The sequence below is a fragment of the Arachis stenosperma genome, chromosome 2 (assembly GCF_014773155.1).
Source record: "Arachis stenosperma cultivar V10309 chromosome 2, arast.V10309.gnm1.PFL2, whole genome shotgun sequence".
In the NCBI taxonomy this organism is placed as follows: Eukaryota; Viridiplantae; Streptophyta; class Magnoliopsida; order Fabales; family Fabaceae; genus Arachis; species Arachis stenosperma.
This window is the reverse complement of record NC_080378.1, coordinates 92236398-92244903: the sequence shown is the minus strand read 5'-3', so window position 1 is coordinate 92244903 and position 8506 is coordinate 92236398. Positions and strand designations below refer to the sequence as shown.

General features: G+C 38.0%; 1 non-coding gene across 1 annotated transcript; it reads right to left on the bottom strand.

Moving 5' to 3' along the window:
- Positions 1-8117: 8117 nt before the first annotated feature.
- On the bottom strand, positions 8118-8225 carry LOC130964354 (small nucleolar RNA R71). The gene has a single exon (XR_009080451.1). It is a non-coding gene; the product is annotated as a small nucleolar RNA R71 (small nucleolar RNA).
- Positions 8226-8506: the final 281 nt, after the last annotated feature.

Here is an 8506-nt window from a genome sequence, read left to right as displayed (position 1 = left end):
TCCCTCGCCTTTATCTTTATTAAGTTTGTAAGAGGGATAGAAAATTGTGATATGTATGTTTGTAAGCTAGTTTGTATGTACATGTCTGTTTATGTTTCCCTCGCATTGTTATATATCTTAAGGTATTATATCTGGTTTGTATGTACATGTCTGTTTATGTTTCCAACGAAAAAGTGTTTTTGAAAGGTTATGCGATTTTAAGTTTTAAACAAGCTCCTATTTTAGTATTAAATATGTTTAGAGTTGTCGTAATACCCAAGTTATCAGAGTGGCGTAGCCGGAAGCGTGACATTCGGATAGTTAGGGTGTTACATGAAGAGTGTTAGTTATAGGTTCAAGATGAATGGAAAGCTGTCCAGAAGAATCGGTCCTCAAAGAGGGCTTAGACAGGGAGATCCTCTATCACCCTATCTCTTTATTTTAGCTGCTGAAAGCTTTACTATACTCATGAAAAAGGCTGCAAGAGATAATCTAATTTCAGGAATTAGATTAGCTCCCACAGCACCGCCTATCACTCATCTTCTATTTATTGATGATTGTATCATTTTTACAGGGGCGCAAGAAGATGAGATCTATCAACTCATTCAAATTATTAATAAATATACGGAGGCATCAGGACAAAGAATCAACACTAAGAAGTCCGGGCTGATTTTTGGAAGTCAAGTACCTATCCAGAGTAGGGTGAACATAGAAGAGATCACGGGCATGGCATCATGGGAAGACCCCGGAAGATATCTAGGACTGCTAGCGAGATGGAGAAGATCAAAGAATAAAACACTGGAATGGATAGAGGAGAAAATACTAGATAACATGCAAGGATGGAAAGAAAAATTATTAAATCAAGTTAGTAAGGAGGTCTTGATAAAAGCGGTAATACAGGCAATTCCAATCTATGCTATGAATGTCATTAAATTTTCAAAATCCTTCTGCAAAAGAATTGAAGCAGTAATAGCCAGATTTTGGTGGTCGAATAATAAAAAGGAAAGAAACATTCATTGGAAAAGTTGGACAAAAATGACAAAGAGTAAACGAATGGAGACTTGGGATTTAAAGACTTAGAATGTCAAAATATAGCACACTTGGCTAAACAAGCATGGAGGCTGCCAAAAGAGGAGGATGCTATATGGGCTCGAATTTTGAAGGCCATTTATTATTCTAATTGCAATCTATGAGAGGCAGAAGAAGGAAGAAACGCGTCATGGATATAGAAGAGCATGTTGAAGCGAAAAGATTTTCTCAAAAGAAAGGGCTGGTGGAGGGTAGGAAGTAGAGCGGAAATAGATATTTGGGAAGACAACTGGGTGGTAGGAAAAGGAAAACTGGGAAGGTGTGTGGATTGTCAACTTCGAAAAGTGAGTGACTTGATAAAAGAAGGAGAGGGATGGGATGCAAATAAAGTTCGGGATTTATTTCCTGACAACATAACTGAGTTAATAATTAAAACACCAGTTAGTTTAATCAATAGAAGGGATCATTTTGTCTGGCCATATAGGAGCGATGGAGAGTATTCAGTTAGAACAGGCTACCACAATACGATGGAGGAAAAAGATGCCATAGAGGAGAACAGACTAAGCAAATCAACAAGTCAGAATATGTGGAAGGTTTGGGAGACAATTTGGAGGCTACCGGTACCACAAAAAGTAAGAATGTTCTTATGGAAAGCAATGCAAGAAATTCTGCCAGTGAATGCTAGTTTGTATCATAGGAAAATAGCAAAAACATCGTTATGCAGTATATGCCAGTAAGCGGATGAAACTGTTGAACATGCATTATTGTTATGCCCATGGACTAGAGCTGTGTGGTTCGGATCTAGTTTACAAGTTTTGCCTATGGTTCATAATGTGAGATCTTTTGGGAGTTGGGTGATGAACACAATTGAAAAGATCAAGAGGGATACTGGGAAGGACCAGGAAAAAATTTTATGCAATTTGGGATGTGTGTGTTGGTACATATGGAAAGAGAGAAACCAGCACATATTTCAACAATCACAAGTCAAACTAGAAAAAATAATATTCACTTCAGAACATCTAGCAGCAAAATTTTATAATGCAATTGAGAAAATTAACAATGAAAATAGATGAGGAGCAGGCAGGAGCACAGAGAAGAAGAGAGTTACCTGGAGGCCTCCGGCCAAGGATTGGTTAAAGGTGAACATTGATATGGCTTTTCATAGATAAACAAGCATGGCAGCTTCAGCCTGGTAGCCAGGGACTGGCAAGAAAAAATTGTCTCAGAGTTAACAACAACTTTCAAGTCAACATCATGTTTAGCAGGAGCAAAATATACAGAATCATACCAATTTGGCTCCAGTTTCAACAAGCCATCAAAGACAACACAGAGAAGAGATTTTACTTGGGAGGGTGGGTGTTGAATCAGGGGAGAGTGAAGAAATTGGAGTGGATGATCAGACTCGAGCAATTGGAATGCTTGGGTCAGAAACCGGGAGCTACAAAAAAACCAACAAAGACAGGGAGAAGGGCCCTTGGTAGAAGTTGCTGGCAGCCTCAATGCAACTTGGGAGGTGCCACGGGAGGGGACAACAGGAGTCACCACAGGGCAGGAGTAGGACTTTCCTTAGAGAAATGGGCAAAGCAACCCAGGGAAAACGGAATCACTTGCGCTTTGGAGCAAGGAAGCAACAAGCCTGGCGAAGCACAAATGGCCACCATTGAAGACGAGGAGCGGCCTTCTAAAAACAGAAGAGGTGCGGCTTTGATGACCTTGAGAAATCAGCACCTGCAGAATCCGACTAAAGCCACTGATGAGGATTCGGGAGCTCATTTTCGTCCACATGCAACAATAGGCTCAAAGCTTCAGAAGATCTCTGGTCGAAGGTGAAGGAGAAGAAGAGAGGATCGGGGTCGAATAGGGGGTGGTGATAAACCCTGTTTTTAGGGTTTATCTTGTGATGAATTTAGAGCATTTTGTTAACCTTTCTTCACATTTATTCAATAAAATAGCATAGTTTCATGATTGTCTCCTAATTTGTGCTTAAATGTGAAAACATGCTTTTAGACCCTTAATTTGATAATTTCAATCTTCCTTTGATTCCACTAGATGCCTTGATATGTTCGATTAGTGATTTCAGATTGAAAAGGCTAGGAATGGATCAAAGGAGTGAAGAGAAAGCATGCAAAGTGGAGAAATCATGAAAAGCCAAAGATTTGGGATGCGCCCATGGACGCGCGCGCGCACTAGATGCATACGCGTGGATCGCGAAACTCCAGGGACGCGATGCCCGCATGAGACCTCTTTAGTGAAATTGTGCCCAGCGATTTCTGAAGGGCTTCTAGCCCAATTTTGAAGCTAAACTTTGGCTGAAAAAAGCTAAAAGGACCAATGATTGAAGGGGAAGGCATCAAGGAATCATTCCATTCATAGACACATTACACACTTTAGATCTAGTTTTAGAGTTTAGTTTTCTAGAGAGAGAAGCTCTCTCTTCTCTCTAGAATTAGGATTAGGTTTTGGTTAGAATTTCTTAGATCTAGGCTTTAATCTTTGCTTTCATCTATTTCTACCTTTCAATCTTTTGTTGCTACACCTTGTTCTTCTATTCTCTTGTTGTAATTTCTTCTATTTTGTTTCTATATTTTGTTACGGATCTACTCGTGTTCCTTTTATTTTCTTTTAATGCAATTTGAGGTAATTCATGTTAATTGTGATTTCTTTGATTGTTATTGTTGATTCTTTGCAATTAATTGTTGATAGAATTCATTCTTGTTGTCAATTTACTATGCTTTCCTTTTATATCTTCTAAGTGTTTGATAAAATGCTTGGAAGGAGGTTAGAGTAGAACTTTATGTTCTTGGCTTGGGAAGGTTACTTAGGAACTCTTGAGTCATTAATGTCCAAGTAATTGATGATTGGTAGCCGTTGACGACTCTAGTTCTCACTAATTCAATTAGTGGATAGCTAGGACTTATGGACTTGGATTGATATAGCTCATTTGACTTTCCTTTACTCGTTGGAGGATGGTTTAATGGGATTGATCCTTGCAATTATCATGTTGTGGTTAGTGATAATGATAGAGATCCTTGACAACCAATCCTTCCCAAGACCGTTTTATCATTTAATTTTCATCACAATTTACTTTTCTTGTTTCTCATCCAAAACCCCAAAATATACATGTCCATAACCAATAACAAGAACACTACCCTGCAATTCCTTTGAGAGACGACCCGAGATTTAAATACTTCGGTTATTAGATTTATTAAGGGTTTGTTACTTGTGACAAACAAATTTTTGTATGAAAAGATTATTGTTGGTTTAGAAACTATACTTGCAATGAGATTTCATTTGTAAAATTCTATACCATCAATTTTTCGATCATCAGGTGGGTCTCTGTGTGGGTAGTTGATGAGCGGATAATTTATACGCTTTTTGGCATTGTTTTTAGTATGTTTTAGTTAGTTCTTAGTATATTTTTATTAGTTTTTAGTTAAAATTCACTTTTCTGGACTTTACTATGAGTTTGTGTGTTTTTCTGTGATTTCAGGTATTTTCTGGCTGAAATTGAGGGACCTGAGCAAAAATCTGATTCAGAGACTGAAAAGGACTGCAGATGCTGTTGGATTCTGACCTCCCTGCACTCGAAGTGGATTTTCTGGAGCCCAATTGGCGCGCTCTCAACGGCATTGGAAAGTAGACATCCTGGGCTTTCCAGAAATGTAAAATAGTCCATACTTTGCCCAAGATTTGATGGCCCAAACCGGCGTTCCAAATCAGCTCAAGAATGCCCGGCGTTAAACGCCGGAACTGGCACAAGAATGGGAGTTAAACGCCCAAACTGGCACAAAAGCTGGCGTTTAACTCCAAGAAGAGTCTCTACACGAAAATGCTTTAATGCTCAGCCCAAGCACACACCAAGTGGGCCCCAAAGTGGATTTTTATGTCATTTACTCATCTTTGTAAACCCTAGGCTACTAGTTCTTTATAAATAGGACTTTTTACTATTGTATTTTCATCTTTAGATCTTTGAATCTTTGGATCCTTGATCATTTGGAGTCTTTTGATCATGTTTTGGGGGCTGGCCTCACGGCCATGCCTAGACCTTGTTCTTATGTATTTTCAACGGTGGAGTTTCTACACACCATAGATTAAGGTGTGGAGCTCTGCTGTACCTCGAATATTAATGCAATTACTATTGTTCTTCTATTCAATTCAACTTGTTCTTATTCCAAGATATTCATTCGCACTCAAGAACTTGATAAATGTGATGATTATGTGACGCTCATCATCATTCTCACTTATGAACGCGTGCCTGACAACCACTCCCGTTCTACAAGCAAACAAGGCTTGAATGTTTATCTCTTGGATTCTTTAATCGGAATCTTCGTGGTATAAGCTAGAATTGATGGCGGCATTCAAGAGAATCCGGAAGGTCTAAACCTTGTTTGTGGTATTCTAAGTAGGATTCAATGATTGAATGACTGTGACGAGCTTCAAACTCCTGAAGGCTGGGCGTTAGTGACAGACGCAAAAGAATCAATGGATTCTATTCCAACCTGATTGAGAACCGACAGATGATTAGCCGTGCCGTGACAGGGTGCGTTGAACATTTTCACTGAGAGGACGGAATTGTAGCCACTGACAACGGTGATGCCCAACATACAGCTTGCCATGGAAAGGAGTAAGAAGGATTGGATGAAGACAGTAGGAAAGCAGAGAGACGGAAGGGACAAAGCATCTCCATTCGCTTATCTGAAGTTCTCACCAATGAATTACATAAGTATCTCTATCTTTATCTTTATGTTTTATTCATATATCATCCATAACCATTTGAATCTGCCTGACTAAGATCTACAAGGTGACCATAGCTTGCTTCATACCAACAATCTCCGTGGGATCGACCCTTACTCGCGTAAGGTTTATTACTTGGACGACCCAGTGCACTTGTTGGTTAGTTGTGCGAAGTTGTGTTTATACCATGGTATTGAGCACCAAGTTTTTGGATTCATTACCGGAGATTATTTGAGTTGTGAAAAGTAGTGATCACAATTTCGTGCACCAAGTTTTTGGTGCCGTTGCCGGGGATTGTTTCGAGTATGTACAACTGACGGTTCATCTTGTTGCTTAGATTAGGTATTTATCTTCAGAGTTCTTAAGAATGAATTCTAGTGTTTTAAGGTGATGTTCTTATCATCATCAAAGCTGATTGATTCTCATCAATTTAGCTCTTGAATGTAATGTCCTGCTGAAGTTTGGCTATCCATGTCTAATTTCTTTAGACTGAAGCTTTAGACTAACATTGCATGATTCCTGGAATTCTCATTAAGAATTTTGATACCTTTATTTTCTTTCCCACTTAATTTTCGAAAAATCCAAAAAAAATTTACAAAATCATAAAAACCAAAAATATTGTATGTTTCTTGTTTGAGTCTAGTGTCTCATGTTAAGTTTGGTGTCAATTGCATGTTTCTGTTCTTCTTGCATTCATTCATGTGTCTTCATTAATCTTCAAGTTGTTCTTGATGATTTCCTTGCTCTGATCTTTAAATTCTCTTGACTTGAGTGTTTTGTTGTTTCTCATGTGCATTCTCATGTTGTTAGTGTCAGTAGTATACAAACTGCTAAGTTTGGTGTCTTGCATGCATTGTTATTTGATTTTAGTTGCATTTTGATTATTCCTCATTATTAAAAATCCAAAAATATTTTTAATTTGTGTCTTTTCAAGTCAATAATACAGAGAATTGAAGATTCAGAACATACAGCAGAGGAATTATACAAAAAAAGCTGGGCATTCAAAACGCCTAGTGAGGAAGGCAAACTGGCGTTTAAACGCCAGCCAGGGTGCCTGGCTGGGCGTTTAATGCCCAAAAGGGTAGTGCTTTGGGCGTTAAATGCCAGAATGTGCACCATTCTGGGCGTTTAACGCCAGGATGGCACAAGAGGGAAGATTCTGTTTTTAATTCAAATTTTTTTCAAGTTTTCAAAATTTTTCAAAATCAAATCTTTTTCAAATCATATCTTTTCAATCAAATCTTTTTCAAAATCAATTTCTTTCCATTTTCAAAAATACTTGCTATCAATTAATGATTTGATTCAACATTTCAAGTATGTTGCCTTTTTTGTTGAGAAAGGTTTAATGTTTGAATCATATCTTTCCTTGTTAGCCAAGTCATTAATTTTTAAAATCAAATGTTTTTAAATTGTTTTTCAAATCATATCTTCTCAATCACATCTTTTTAAAACCATAACTTTTCAATCATATCTTTTTAATCACATCTTTTTCAAAATAGTTTTCAATCATATCTTTTTAATTTCTAATTTCAAAATCTTTTTCAAAAATCACTTGATTTCTTTTCCACTCTTAGTTTTCGAAAATCAATTAAAGTTTTTCAAAATGTTTTTAAAATCTTTTATTTAATTTTCGAAAATTTCTTCCCCTCTTCTCACATCCTTCTATTTATGGACTAACACTATTCCTCAAGGAACAATTCGAACTCCATCTCTTTTGATAAGTTCGAATTCTTCTACTTCTTCCTTCTATTTTTCTTTTCCTCTGACACCTCAAGGAATCTCTATACTGTGACATAGAGGATTCCATATTTTCTTGTTCTCTTCTCTTTCATATGAGCAGGAGCAAAGACAAAAGCATTTTTGTTGAGGCTGACCCTAAACCTGAAAGGACCTTGAAGCGAAAGCTAAGAGAAGCTAAGGCACAACTCTCTGTAGAGGACCTAACAGAAATCTTCAAAGAAGAAGAACCCATAGCAGCCGAAAACAACAACAATGCTGACAATGTAAGGAAGGTGCTGGGTGACTTTACTGCACCTACTCCCGACTTCTATGGGAGAAGCATCTCTATCCCTGCCATTGGAGCAAACAACTTTGAGCTTAAGCCTCAATTAGTTTCTCTAATGCAACAGAATTGTAAGTTCCATGGGCTTCCATTAGAAGATCCTCATCAGTTTTTAGCTGAATTCTTGCAAATCTGTGACACTGTCAAGACCAATGGGGTTGACCCTGAGGTCTACAGACTTATGCTATTCCCTTTTGCTGTAAGAGACAGAGCTAGGATATAGTTGGATTCACAACCTAAGGAAAGCCTGAACTCTTGGGAAAAGCTAGTCAATGCCTTCTTGGTAAAGTTCTTTCCACCTCAAAAATTGAGTAAGCTTAGAGTGGAAGTCCAAACCTTCAGACAGAAGGAAGGTGAATCCCTCTATGAAGCTTGGGAAAGATACAAACAAATGATCAGAAAGTGTCCCTCTGATATGCTTTCTGAATGGAGCATCATAGGCATCTTCTATGATGGTCTGTCTGAACTGTCCAAGATGTCTTTGGATAGCTCTGCTGGAGGATCTCTTCATCTGAAGAAGACGCCTACAGAAGCTCAAGAACTAATTGAAATGGTTGCAAATAACCAATTCATGTACACTTCTGAAAGGAATCCTGTGAACAATGGGACTAATCAGAAGAAAGGAGTTCTTGAGATTGATACTCTGAATGCCATATTGGCTCAGAACAAAATATTGACTCAGCAAGTCAATTTAATTTCTCA